Source organism: Podarcis liolepis, assembly GCF_965112155.1.
Source record: "Podarcis liolepis genome assembly, chromosome: 3".
NCBI classification, from domain to species: Eukaryota; Metazoa; Chordata; class Lepidosauria; order Squamata; family Lacertidae; genus Podarcis; species Podarcis liolepis.
In genome coordinates, this window is record NC_139557.1 from 47848073 (window position 1) to 47861059 (window position 12987).

General features: G+C 40.6%; 1 protein-coding gene across 1 annotated transcript in view; it reads left to right on the forward strand.

The window, feature by feature from the left end:
* The window catches only part of LOC310704367 (uncharacterized protein), a 375036-nt gene that overhangs the window by 17339 nt on the left and 344710 nt on the right, over window positions 1–12987 (forward strand). Inside the window, exons 3-4 of the mRNA XM_083497727.1 lie at window positions 2345–2429; window positions 7841–8017. The gene's annotated coding sequence lies outside the window, so the exon portion shown is untranslated. The remainder of the gene's footprint in view (window positions 1–2344; window positions 2430–7840; window positions 8018–12987) is intronic.

Consider the following 12987-nt stretch of genomic DNA (forward strand, 5'->3'; position numbering starts at 1 on the left):
ACAATGTTTTAAAACAGTAAATTCTGCATATAAATATTTGCTACACTTCACTGGAGCAAATTTGTGTGACACCCTCTCCTCTGCCTGGCAGGCATGCCCCATGGGTTTCAGTCAGTGGTTGGTTTCTGACATCAATGCTGGGGAATGGACTTAGTGTGCCATAGAATTACACCAATTTGGACATCTTTTAAAAAGAGATTAGACAAACACATAGAGAATGAAGATATCAGTGGATGTTAAATATGATGACTACATTATGCCGCTACTATTAGATACAATCTGCCTCTGAATATCAGTTGCTGAGGATCATGAGTAGGCATGTGGCTGGCCACTGTGAAAACAGATGCGCCTTTGGCAGGGGCAGACTTTGGTCTTTCAAATTTCAGTGGCGCCCTGTATGCGGCTAAAATTTGTTCCCTTTCCTGCTTCTCCTCTTTCATTCTGCTCAATTCACTGCGTCATTATTTTGGCGCCACCTACAGTAAGCTTGGGACGCGGGTGGCACTGTGGGTTAAACCACAGAGCCTAGGACTTGCTGATCAGAAGGTCAGCGGTTTGAATTCCCGCGACGGGGTGAGCTCCCGTTGCTCAGTCCCTGCTCCTGCCAACCTAGCAGTTCAAAAGCATGTCAAGTGCAAGTAGATAAATAGGTACCGCTCCGGCGGGAAGGTAAACGGCGTTTCCGTGCGCTGTTCTGGTTTGCCAGAAGCGGCTTAGTCATGCTGGCCACATGACCCGGAAGCTGTACGCCGGCTCCCTCGGCCAATAAAGTGAGATGAGCGCCGCAACCCCAGAGTCGGCCACGACTGGAACTAATGGTCAGTGGTCGCTTTACCTACAGTAAGCTTGGCGCCCACCGTGGCAGAACTGGTTGCGCTACACTAAATCTGTCTCTGTCTTTGGTCTCATTTGGCAGGGATTGTTTTGCATTCTTGTTTCTTCTTTGCAGCCCTTTCTTTCTCTGGCCATGAAAAAGTATAGCACATCATGTTATGTGACGCTGAAGCTTTCTCCTCCTCAGTTGAAGGCCTAGTGATCCTGCTATTATGTAACATGCAAATATCAATAGCAGATTAAGAAAGATTATCATTAAGTATGTGGCAGAGTTGCTATTAAAACTTGTTTATACTAATATATCAATTGGTGATTATGGTTTGCAATTCACACATCCCTGGTTACACCTACCAAAACAAAGAGGCTGCCACCTTCCATTTGGCTGCTGGGCTGCATTCTTATCAAGGAGAAAGATTATGCTGATATGTGGAAATATTTCAATAGCCACAGGTTTTTGTGTGTGTGCCTTTGATTCCCTTAATCATGGACACAAAGCTGAACCAGAACCCAGCACTCAGCTGGAGGCTATCTGGAGCTTTCATTAGCTTTTTTACCCTTCATAATAAGAAATTCTATATTGCTGAGCGTAAGAAACAAATGACCTTGAATTATCCTGAAATGTTGCTAATGCTTGTTCATATAACAAACAAGAATTACAGGAAACATTATGGTTGTTGCTATTCCTATGTTCTCATCAGGTAACTTTGTAAATGAAGGTCAAAATGGGGAAAGACGACAATGAAAGAACTAGTGAATATAAAATCAAGTTATTTTCCAAATACTTTTATTCATGCCTGAAAAATATTTTATATAACTTGCCCCTTTCCATCAGCATGATCTTCACTGACACAAAGATGAAGTACGTTAACAAGGTAACACAGGTGATAATCTGGCATCTGAAATCATTCACACAAACAGAAAGCTTAAAAGCACATAAGTATTTGTTTGAGCTATTGTTGTCATCACAGCAAGTGTAAAGTCAGACGTAGTTTTTCACATTTAATAGTATAAGATCTCCCTGCTGAACACATGTACCAGATGCTGGCTTTCCTCAAGGTTAAATGTGATTATAGCATATACACACACAAATTGCAGGCAGAGATTAAATCACAAAATAATGAGATCCTCTCGGAAGGTAGCATACTACTGTGATTATCCTACCTTTGCCTCTAAGATATGCTTCTGTTTTAAATTCTTTCTGCAGAATATTCACTGAGAAAGGGAGTTTTACTGGGCTGCACTTGAAAGTTGATTGACTTTTTAAATAAACTGTAGGACAGTCCGACAGTTTCCCCCTATTATTATTTATCTGCACCTAATTTTAATCTTGATATACATATTCACGTACTTAATTGACTTGGGACAGTGGTTCAGTTAAAATTAGGGCACTACAATAGGTTAAGTGCTACCTGCTGCATGGCTGAATTTTCTTATAAGAAGACATCTGATAACAGTTTGAAAGGGTATTCCTATTAAACAGGAGGAATAAGCATCTAATGCCGACTTTCAGATAAGTGACATCAGAACTCATTGGAAGGCTCAATCTAAACCGTGTCTGGGGGAAGTGGAGAGAGAGAAGGCTGAGCTCAGTGAAGGTAAGAAATGATTGGGGTGGAGGGTAAGGATCATTACACTGCTGATCAGTGGATTTGCTAGAATGAATTCTGATAAGAGCACATATCAACACTTTGCAGCAGTTAAGAGCTGCTTGTCAAATGAAGTTACTTCTTGCCTCATGTTATCCTTGCACAAAAAAATTGGCCATAGTCACAGTTCTGGGATATGATGTCTGCATTTGTACATACTTCTGGTCCATGGTGTAGCATTACCAGGGTGAGCCACAGACAGCCCTAGTCCCACATACTTCTCTCTCCTCCTCTGGTACACTGGTGAGAAGAAGTTTGGAAGAATTTGCTTCCAGTTTAGACCAGCTGCAGACCGGCATGACATCAGAACTCAGACAAACTGCAATTAGTCTCACCTTTGTATTAAGTTATTTAACAAATGTATATCTTACCTTTTAGAAAGCATTGCACAATCACATGAAGTTAAACAAGCCTCCAACAGTAATGTATTTTAAAACTCCAGTAAAACACAGAAGATCAACACAAAATATGCATAGATAAAATAATAAAAACCGCCAACAGATAACACAAGTGGCCAATCTAAGTTTACGAAGACATAGCTATGCCCAACTGTAAAAACAGGATGGGAAAATAAGTTTTCTACAGTGTGGTCCCACTAAGAGTGGTTAGTAGCAGAAAGAAGCCAAGGTCAAATCATGGTTTAAGAAACTGACTTGTTTTCTTCAAACTCAACCATCTAGGTCTATTCAGTGATTTCTATCTCCAAATTTTAATTTAATGTACAGTGGTACCTTGGGTTACATACGCTTCAGGTTACATACGCTTCAGGTTACAGACTCCGCTAACCCAGAAATAGTGCTTCAGGTTAAGCACTTTGCTTCAGGATGAGAACAGAAATTGTGCTCTGGCGGCGTGGCGGCAGCAGGAGGCCCCATTAGCTAAAGTGGTGCTTCAGGTTAAGAACAGTTTCAGGTTAAGAATGGACCTCTGGAACGAATTAAGTACTTAACCCGAGGTACCACTGTATGTAAATTCATTCTGCAGATAAAATGAATATCTGCATAATTACTCTCCTTTGGCTCTAACACTGTAGATGCTGTATTAATCGCCCTCAGCCCAAGTCTCCATCTCAACTCATGCTTCTATCCTTGTAGGGAGCAAGCTTTGTCATTTAATCCAGTCTCCCCTTACTCTTTAGTCCCAGTGCATCATGGATTTGTAGTTATAATTATTTCATGAAACGCTTGGGTATAAAGAAATGTCTATACTATATGTTTATAATTTGACAGTTGGTATAATACCTGTATCTGGAGACCCAGAATTTTACTGGTGCACATCTGTTGGTTACTCTGTGAGTCTTGGAGAAAACATAGTAACCAATTAATGTATGCAAAACCCTTTGAAGATGTAAAGCCCTGTTAAAGAGCTAAGGGAGATGGCCAACTAAGCAACATGCATTTTATTAACTTATATTGCTAAATATTTTTAGTAGTCTCTTGAAATTTGCGCTGCTGAATTTATATGAGAGGACAAACAACTAATAGGGTTATGGATGGAAGGGAAAAGGAAGATGTCACGAGTTTACTATCTGAAAGCTGTTATAAGCCTTTTAGTTAGGTCACATTTTGGAGCAAAGTTGCTTGACAGGCAAATTGTTTATGAATATAATTAATGTAGTTCCGTTTTTAATAACCAGTTTGCTGTCAAGAGAGTTTATATATGGATAAAATGTATGTGCTATAAAACTTTAATTTAACCAGGTGAGTACTTAATAATATTTCCTTGAAGTCTCAGTTGCTTTTTTTTTTTTTTAAAAAAAAAAACCTTTTCAGTCTTCTTTTAGACAAAAATGCCCACCTTTGCTACTTGAAATCATGGTTGCCTTTATTTCTCCAAGAGATTACGGATGGGACTGTCTCCAGGTATTATTATGTCTTGTTTGACTACAGAAATCAGCGTTAAGTGTTCTGAAGCTCACTCAAGCATTTTCCCAGGCACCTCCCATACTTTCCTGGAGCAAAAACTGGATTTGTTAACACAGGCTTCCTCAACCTCGGCCCACCAGATGTTTTGAGATTACAATTCTCATCATCCCTGACTGCTGGTCCCACTAGCTAGGGATCATGGGAGTTGTAGGCCATAAACATCTGACTTACTGGAAATGGTTCCTAAGAGTTTTTTTGGGGTATTTGGGCATTGGATTGACATTGCCTTGATTTTATACCGTCTACACAAATTCTTGCTTTCCCTGTGTGCAACCTTTGCCATTTGTAAATTACCAGTTTACTGCAAAATCCACCATAAGAGTCCAGAATTCAGATCTTCGATTTCCCACCTCTGAGGGGATGTTGTTGTTGTTGTTGTTGTTTAGTCGTTTAGTCGTTTCTGACTCTTCGTGACCCCATGGACCAGAGCACGCCAGGCACTCCTGTCTTCCACTGCCTCCCGCAGTTTGGATTACTCTCCACTATGACCTGTCCATCTTGGGTGCCCTGCATGGCATAGTTCATAGCTTCTCTGAGTTATTCAGGCCCCTTCGCCACAGCAAGGCAGTGATCCAAGAAGGGGTCTGAGGGAATAGAGTAGTATGAAACAATGATAGTAATGCTGGGCATATTTTGAGTCTGAGGAAATCTCCTAAAAAGTGGATATGTTGAAAATAGTTGAAATTCAGGATACGGTGGTAATTAAAGTTACTTTCACGTTTGCAGAAGCTGAAAGTATTGTGTGTAACAATGTAGTTTTAGTTGGTCAGACTTGGTCAGGACTCCTCAGACCAAGACTACTACTGATTAGAAATATTCAGAAATATGAATCTATTTATACTATGCTTATCTGGAAAATAGTGATGTATGGAAGTGAGAGTAGTGATGTATGGAAGTGAGAGCTGGACCATAAAGAAGGCTGATCGCCGAAGAATTGATGCTTTTGAATTATGGTGCTGGAGGAGACTCCTGAGAGTCCCATGGACTGCAAGAAGATCAAACCTATCCATTCTTAAGGAAATCAGCCCTTAGTGCTCACTGGAAGGACAGATCCTGAAGCTGAGGCTCCAATACTTTGGCCACCTCATGAGAAGAGAAGACTCCCTGGAAAAGACCCTGATGCTGGGTAAGATGGAGGGCACAAGGAGAAGGGGATGACAGAGGGCGAGATGTTTGGATAGTGTTCTTGAAGCTACCAGCATGAGTTTGACCAAACTGTGGGAGGCAGTGGAAGACAGGAGTGCCTGGCGTGCTCTGGTCCGTGGGGTCACGATGAGTCAGACACGACTAAACAACAACAACACTAAAGACATGCACCAGCCTCAAGAGTCTTTATATATATATAATTTTACTTCCCGGGCAGCTCTCTAAGGGGCCTCCACTCCCTCCCTGCACTCCGACCCTCAGGAGTCATTTCTGATCTGCATTTGACTTTAGGAAGCAGGTTGAGCTATTCTGAGTTGCTCTGTTCTCTGCCCAGTTTTACTTGTGCTTCATGCCCACAACAGCTATGTTTCCTATCATGCAGTATTATGAGGAGGAAGAAAAAATAACAACAACCATAACTCACACCCCCCCCCCCCCGCTTTTGACAGAAATTAATGAAATACGCAGGCATAGCAAAGGGATTAATCTTGCCAAATTGCAAACAAATCCACCCAGGGGCTTGAGGGCTGGGCACCTTTATTTTTCTTTTTTGAAAAAGGAAGCATCTAACTTTTGGGAAGAACTGGATAAAATTTGCAGCCTTGGTTCCCCTTTCTGAGAGCATGAACTCAACCAGATTTCAGAAGGATAGCGACCGTGGCAGCAATTGCAGGTTGGAGTGTGTAAAAAGGGGAATCGCTAAACCTCCCATAATGCTTTGTGGGCAATTGGTTTCAGAATTGCTGGCATGAGAGAGGTGCCCCTGGATAACAAATCTGTCAAACTGCAGACAGATCGTTCCAGGGGCATTTGTGCTCTGCATCTTTAAAGTTGATTAGGAGAGTAGTAGAAAGTGATTCACTTTCCTCCATGTGATTCTGTTCCTGTTTATTTATCCCTCCTCCCCCAATCCGCTGGGATCTGATAGCCATGGAAAAACTTCCCTCGTTTTAGGGAAAGCAAGATGTGTCCATTGCAAAGCAGTGTGTTGTTAAGTTTTGCTTATTGAAAGCTCCACCCTTTCCGCAGCCCCAGCTCCCACTAACTTTATGGCTAGTAAATGAGACATAGGTTTTCTCTGGCAAGATATTATATGCACTTGCATTTTTAAAAAACGTACTGAGTTATGAAGTACAAGGAGGCACTCTGTGTGACTCCGCTTTGCCCCGTCGCACCTTATGGAAGTTCCTCTATGCTCTGTCAAGGTATACATCCTCCAGATATGAGTTCTGCTCATTATTCAGAGATTGTACAGAGCATATATACACCCCTGGTACATATGTATTCTTCTGTATGTGACACACCTGCTTAAATATTTTTTGGAATTTATAAGTTGTATCAACCACTGTGTATTGTTAACGTCTCATAGATGTTTACATACGTATGCCAAAATATGTAACGAAGTTTATTCTCTGCCAAAACAAAAGCTGCCATTGTACCACCCAAATGAGCTACAGATTGTTGTGTCCTCCACTTCTGGTACAACTTCCATTCAAAAAGTATCAGCTGTTACCTGCATGCTCACAAGATCTTTCCTTGGCAGGAGACCAGCTGGCAGCAATGCGAGGGGCAGGGCGGAGGGATAAGAAGGTAATGCTTACTAAGGCAGGGGATCCCAAGTGCCCTGCGTTACTGGCATTGCTGATTATTCTGCAGATTCAGAAAACAACTGGGCTGAGGGTGAGAGAGCATAGAAGGAAAGCTCCCCCCCTTTCTATTTTCTGTCTAGAAAAATAATATTGGTGAGGCAGAATGTCTGACTGGTAAGGAACCACTTGAGAAACTGGGCCCTTGTTTCTACACCAAGGTTATATTTTACTGCCAGTAACATACAGATAAAAAAGTAATTGCTGCATAGTTAAGGACAGGCTTCCTCAACCTTGGCCCTCCAGATGTTTTTGGCCTACAACTCCCATGAGCCCTAGCTAGCAGGACCAGTGGTCAGGAATGATGGGAATTGTAGTCTCAAAAAATCTGGAGGACTGAGGTTGAGGAAGCCTGGTTAAGGATATGTTCTTTTTAGGTGGCAATTCTATACCTACTTACTTGGAAGTAAGACCCATTGAACTCAATGGACTTATTTTCAAATTGACTTGTATCGGATTATGTTTTCATTTACCAAATTACTGGATTTTCATTTAGTTGCCATGGAAAGCCATAAAAAGAAGCTATTTTATAACCTGAAAAAGTTTACATCCCTATTTCTTTCTTTTCCAGCAGAAGGGCTATATATATATATATTCTTTTTAAAAATATATATATTGATGGATTCTTTGTTTTATATTTCAGAGCACTGAGCATATGGCCGTTTCTGCCTGTGTTCACAGCTTTGCAGCAGTGCCTGTCAACATCCACCAGAGAGCAGAGCAGCTCTAACACCCGGGTCTTTTATGCTTTGGAAATCAATGGAGACAGCTACACAGCCAGATCCTGGCCAAACAACATGGATTGCAGTTCATTTCAAAGGTCAGCGCATATTTAAACTTGCTTCATTACTTCCACCTTTATGCCTGAGATTTTCATTTTTTGAAAATCAGTTTACCTAGGTTCCTTTAGAGACAGAAAAAAAATGAAAGTGCTGAGTCCTATTTTCATTTGGAGATATCAAGCTTTTTATCAAATTATAGTGGTGGCGTTTCAGAATATTTCATATCTGATCAGAAAGAAAATCCAAAAATAATTTTCTCTTTATTCAAGAGTCTTTCAGGCACTAGGACTGTTTTATTTATTACTTGATATCCGTGCACTAGTCAATCATTTTTGAATTCAGACAAGAAAATAGAATTCTTATTTTTAACAGTGTATTAAAAAAAAATCCTAAAAATGTGTACTGTTGAAATGCTGTAGGTTTTATTTCTAGCATAAAATTAGAGACCCACTTCTCATTCTGCTGAATGTATAATGTTGGTTTTAACCACAATAGATTATAATGAAGCTGTACATTTAAGAAAAGCATCTTACATTAGTTAATTATGGGCACTACACCTCCTGTGTATTTGTACAGCAACATTTATCTTTTAGCTTTCAGGCTCTTGGCTGCCTTGTCTCATTGAGAACACTTCCATGTAGCTCTATTCCGAAATATTGGTGCTTTCACGTTGTGTGCCCATGCGTGTGTGGAGCATTTTTTAATGTTAATGTTTCATCTGAATATGATTCTAAAGAATGGATCACCTCTTTTGTTTATTAGCCCAATAGAACTGTTGCTCTGCTGTATAACTCAGTAACATTTACTGGAGGAGAAATAAGGACTTCGGGGACCTAATTTCAGATCTTGCACTCCTTTTGTTTTCTATGAATATATGAAACAAACCTAAACATAAGTCTTCAAGTAGTAATTTTCTCTTCTGTGATGTGTTCAGCGACCATTGCTTTCTTCAATAAATTAATCCCCACAGCCTTCCCCGCAGAATTCTCATCTCTCATACCTCAAGAACTGCAGCATGATGAGAAGGAAGCCAGAAACGGCCTTCTTGATGACATACCCCTTGCAGGCAGCCCAACACATAGTGCTGCCCATCTCTTCTTACTGATACCCAGTATAGTTCCCGTGTCAGGAGAAAAAGCATTGCTTAATGTCAGCGCTAAGTCTTACAACCTTAAGCAGGGATAAGTCAACAACATGTGACATGATTGTCAAAACATCTACATTTGCTGCCCATCTGCTGCCGAGCCTGGTTCAAGGTTCTTGCATGGTTCAAGTCCTGAACGACTTAGATCCAGGATACCTTAGGGACTGCCTGGACTCTTATATCCCAGATCGATCACTGAAATCATCTGTAGGAATGTTGTTGGTTATCCCCTGACTTGGCAAGGCTCATTGGACATCAAAGTAAAACCAAGCCTACAGTGTCACTGACCCCATTTTGTGGAATGATTTTCCAGTTTCAGCAGGAATCTTCTATATTCAGCTTTATATGTTTGCTTTTGCTGAAAAGTTTCCTTTGCTGCCAGGCTTATGCAAGCAAATTAACACAAACATTTTTTTGAAATACAGTGGTACCTTCAGGTTACATACGCTTCAGGTTAAGAACTTTGCTTCAGAATAAGAACAGAAATCGGGCTCCAGCGGTGTGGCGGCAGCAGGAGGCCCTATTAGCTAAAGTGGTGCTTCAGGTTAAGAACAGTTTCAGGTTAAGAACGGACCTCCGGAACGAATTAAGTACTTAACCTGAGGTACCACTGTAGTTGGTAATCCGTTATTTATTTTTTTAGAAAAAAACACAACAGTGGCTTTTATCGTGTATACAGTCATACCTTGGAAGTTGAACGGAATTTGTTCTGGAAGGCCGTTTGACTTCCAAAAATGTTCAAAAACCAAATTGTGGCTTCTGATGGGCTGCAGGAAACTCCTGCAGCCCATCAGAAGCTGCAGAAGCCCCGTCGGATATTCGGCTTCCAAAAATAGTTTGCAAACTGGAACAGTCACTTCTGGGTTTGCGACGTTCGGAAGCCAAAAGGTTCAGGAACTAAGCTGTTCGAAAACCAAGGTATGACTGTATATAATTGTTGTAAAAAATGAAATTGTTGTATACAATTACTTTTATAAATAAACAAGTCACCATATGGGTGCCATTTTCAGTGGCCAATCCTGATTCATGTCCATTGCAGAGTAAAGAAGGGAAACTTTTGGTACCTTGAATTGGAGAGGCGGATGACAATAAATTAGCATGTTTTAGGAAATGCACTTTTTGTGGGGGACAGGGCGGGAAATATACAGCAATTGACATAGCCACGCATGCCAATACTTGATGTTCATTCTGGGAAGTTCATCCTAGTTTTTCCGTGAGAAAAATTGTGTTCTGGCACAATTTATTTAACTATGCATTACGGTAATGATTCAGGACACTAAGCCTGCACTATATTTGATGAATAATGGTTCCAGAGTGGCTGGGGGTTACCACTCCAGTATTTTATGTTAATAAGGAAGACCTTATAAGATGATAAAATTCCAGAAGAGATTTCCTTAGCCCCTGTTTTATGCATGGTATCTGAGTGAAAGGACAGGATTTCTTAACCCCTGAATTTACCAAGTGCAGCATATGACTTCCTCCTAATGGGTCTATGTTTACTACAACTTCTTCAAAAAAGGAACTAGAGCAGAATCCTTAAAACTTAGCAGTTTTTGACCTGTTCAACACACTGCCATTGTAGGTACTGTGTGCAAGACAATAGAAGAAATCAAACTGATGACTAAAATAGTTAATAATATCCTTATGCTTGTGGATTTCAGTTTGTTGTATGAGCAAGACTTCCCGCTCTTAGCATTTGTACTTGAAGTATGAAGTAGCAGCCGCTGTGGTATTTAGAGCTTAGGGTCTTTAAGCCACAAGGAGCACTGGTGCAGACTTAAAGATTCAAATGTCATTAAGCTTAATATTTTTTCAAACTTCTTGTGGGCTTGTAATAAGCTTACTCTATGTGCTATATGATAAGACAGGATGAGGCTAGAACATGTATTTGACAAAATACCAAAAAGAGCTTTGGTAAAGTTGCTATAGCTAAGAAGCCTTACGGCTAGTAGGGACTGGATTTGTATTTATTTATTTTAGGCTACAGCAAAAAAATGGCAGATGATTCACACATGATTCTTTCTTTCTCTCTCTCCACATGAGTAGCCTTGACAGTCCGTGGATTATGGTGGCCATGGGACTTATTATTTAAAGGGGAAGGGATAGCCCTCAATTTAAAGGAATCCTCTGTTTGAAAGACTGTTTGCTTCAAGCCTAGTTTACAAATAATGAACAGTTAGAAGACAGAGCAGGGCCTTGAAGCTGCCCATCAACTGAGCGGCCAGCTAAGGAGGCACACAGACCAACCAGTCACCCGGTCTTCCACACTATAGGGATATATACTATATTTCTATTTAGCTGAGAGTAATTATCACTAAATTTGTACTTATAAGTACAAAGTAGCATATTTGGGGCATATGTCTTTTTGGGCAGTGCTTTAGTGTCTGCTTTGAATGCATGTGTGCATGAAGAAATGTAATATGAACTGGGCAATCACAGAGACGGTCAGCAAAAAATTCTGAGTGACTTCTGAGCTTGGTGAAGGTTTCTTGGCCCACTTCCAGAGAAATGAAGCCATAAAGTGTTCCATGAATGCCTGACAGACCCCATGGAAATCAGCACTTCATTATTAATGGTACCAGTCATAAGCAAGTAGAATCAGTGGTGATCCAGATCTTCCACCACCTTCGGAGAGCGTCCATTCCACTGTTGAAGAGCTCTTACTGTCAGAAAATTCTTCCTGATATCTAGTCAGAATCTGCTTACCTGAAGCTCTTGGTTTGAGTCCTACCCTCCGAAGCAGGAGAAAACAAGCTTGTTTCATCTTCCATGTGACAGCACTTGAGATATTTGAAGATGGCTATCTTCAAATCTCAGTCTCCTCTTTTCCAGGCTAAACATCCCCAGCTTCTTCAACCGTTCCTCATAAGGCTTGGTTTCCAGGCTCTTGATCATCTTGGCCTATGCACAACAGGCTTCTGACAGTGAGGAAAGTCTAATGGGGCTTTTGGAGCTTTTCTACCTGAATGCACAAGCGGGATTTGTGTGTGTTTTTGAAGATTAATGAATTCAGCTCCGAGGAGAGGAATTCTATAACTGGAAGAAGATTATTTTCCACAACCTTAAGATGGAACTTAAGTTTTGGGGTGATAAGGAGGTTTACATTGCCTCCAACCACTAAGTAATGCTACTCAATCTCGCTTCTATTTGCCCATCATATAGTTTAACACATAAAATAAAGCTGAAGGTTTGTTACTGTAAATAATGCCATTTCTCTTCATTTCTGCTCTCTGTCTTTCAAGGGACCCATGTGTTTCCTTGTGGGAGACTGATGTGTTACGCTGATTTTATCATTTCAAAAAATTAGAGGGAACATCTATTATAGTTTCTTGGTCTCAATACCCCTGGTGCATCCTAGCAGAGGCTAAGTCTAATTAAGGCTGCATAACATTGCTTGCACTCCACCTTAATAATATTACAAAGCACAGACTATATATTATTCCCAAATCACCATCCTCCCTACCGTTTTATTTAACATCCAGTCTTGAAGAAGAATTCCAGAGTACTCGTAAGACTGCTTTTGAAAGTGACATCTTTGATGATCCTAATAATGATATTATCCTATTGTGACTTTCTGAAGTTTTTCCGAACATGACCTGTGTTTCTTTAGATATATTATCCAAGTAGCAGATAACACCCACCACCCCGAATTGCATAGTTTTTATGGCCATGGGCTTGAAGGCCCAACTAGATGTGAATTTAATTATGTGGATGCAATTAATGTGTATGCTTTTCGTTATGTAAAAAAGCAGCCATGGGGTAGTCTAAGCAGCCTTGGAGCTGTGGAAATGGAGAGAGGAAGGCTAACTTTTTCTCTGCCTGCATCAGGCTCAACAAATATGGCTGATCTGAAGCTGCTGTTTA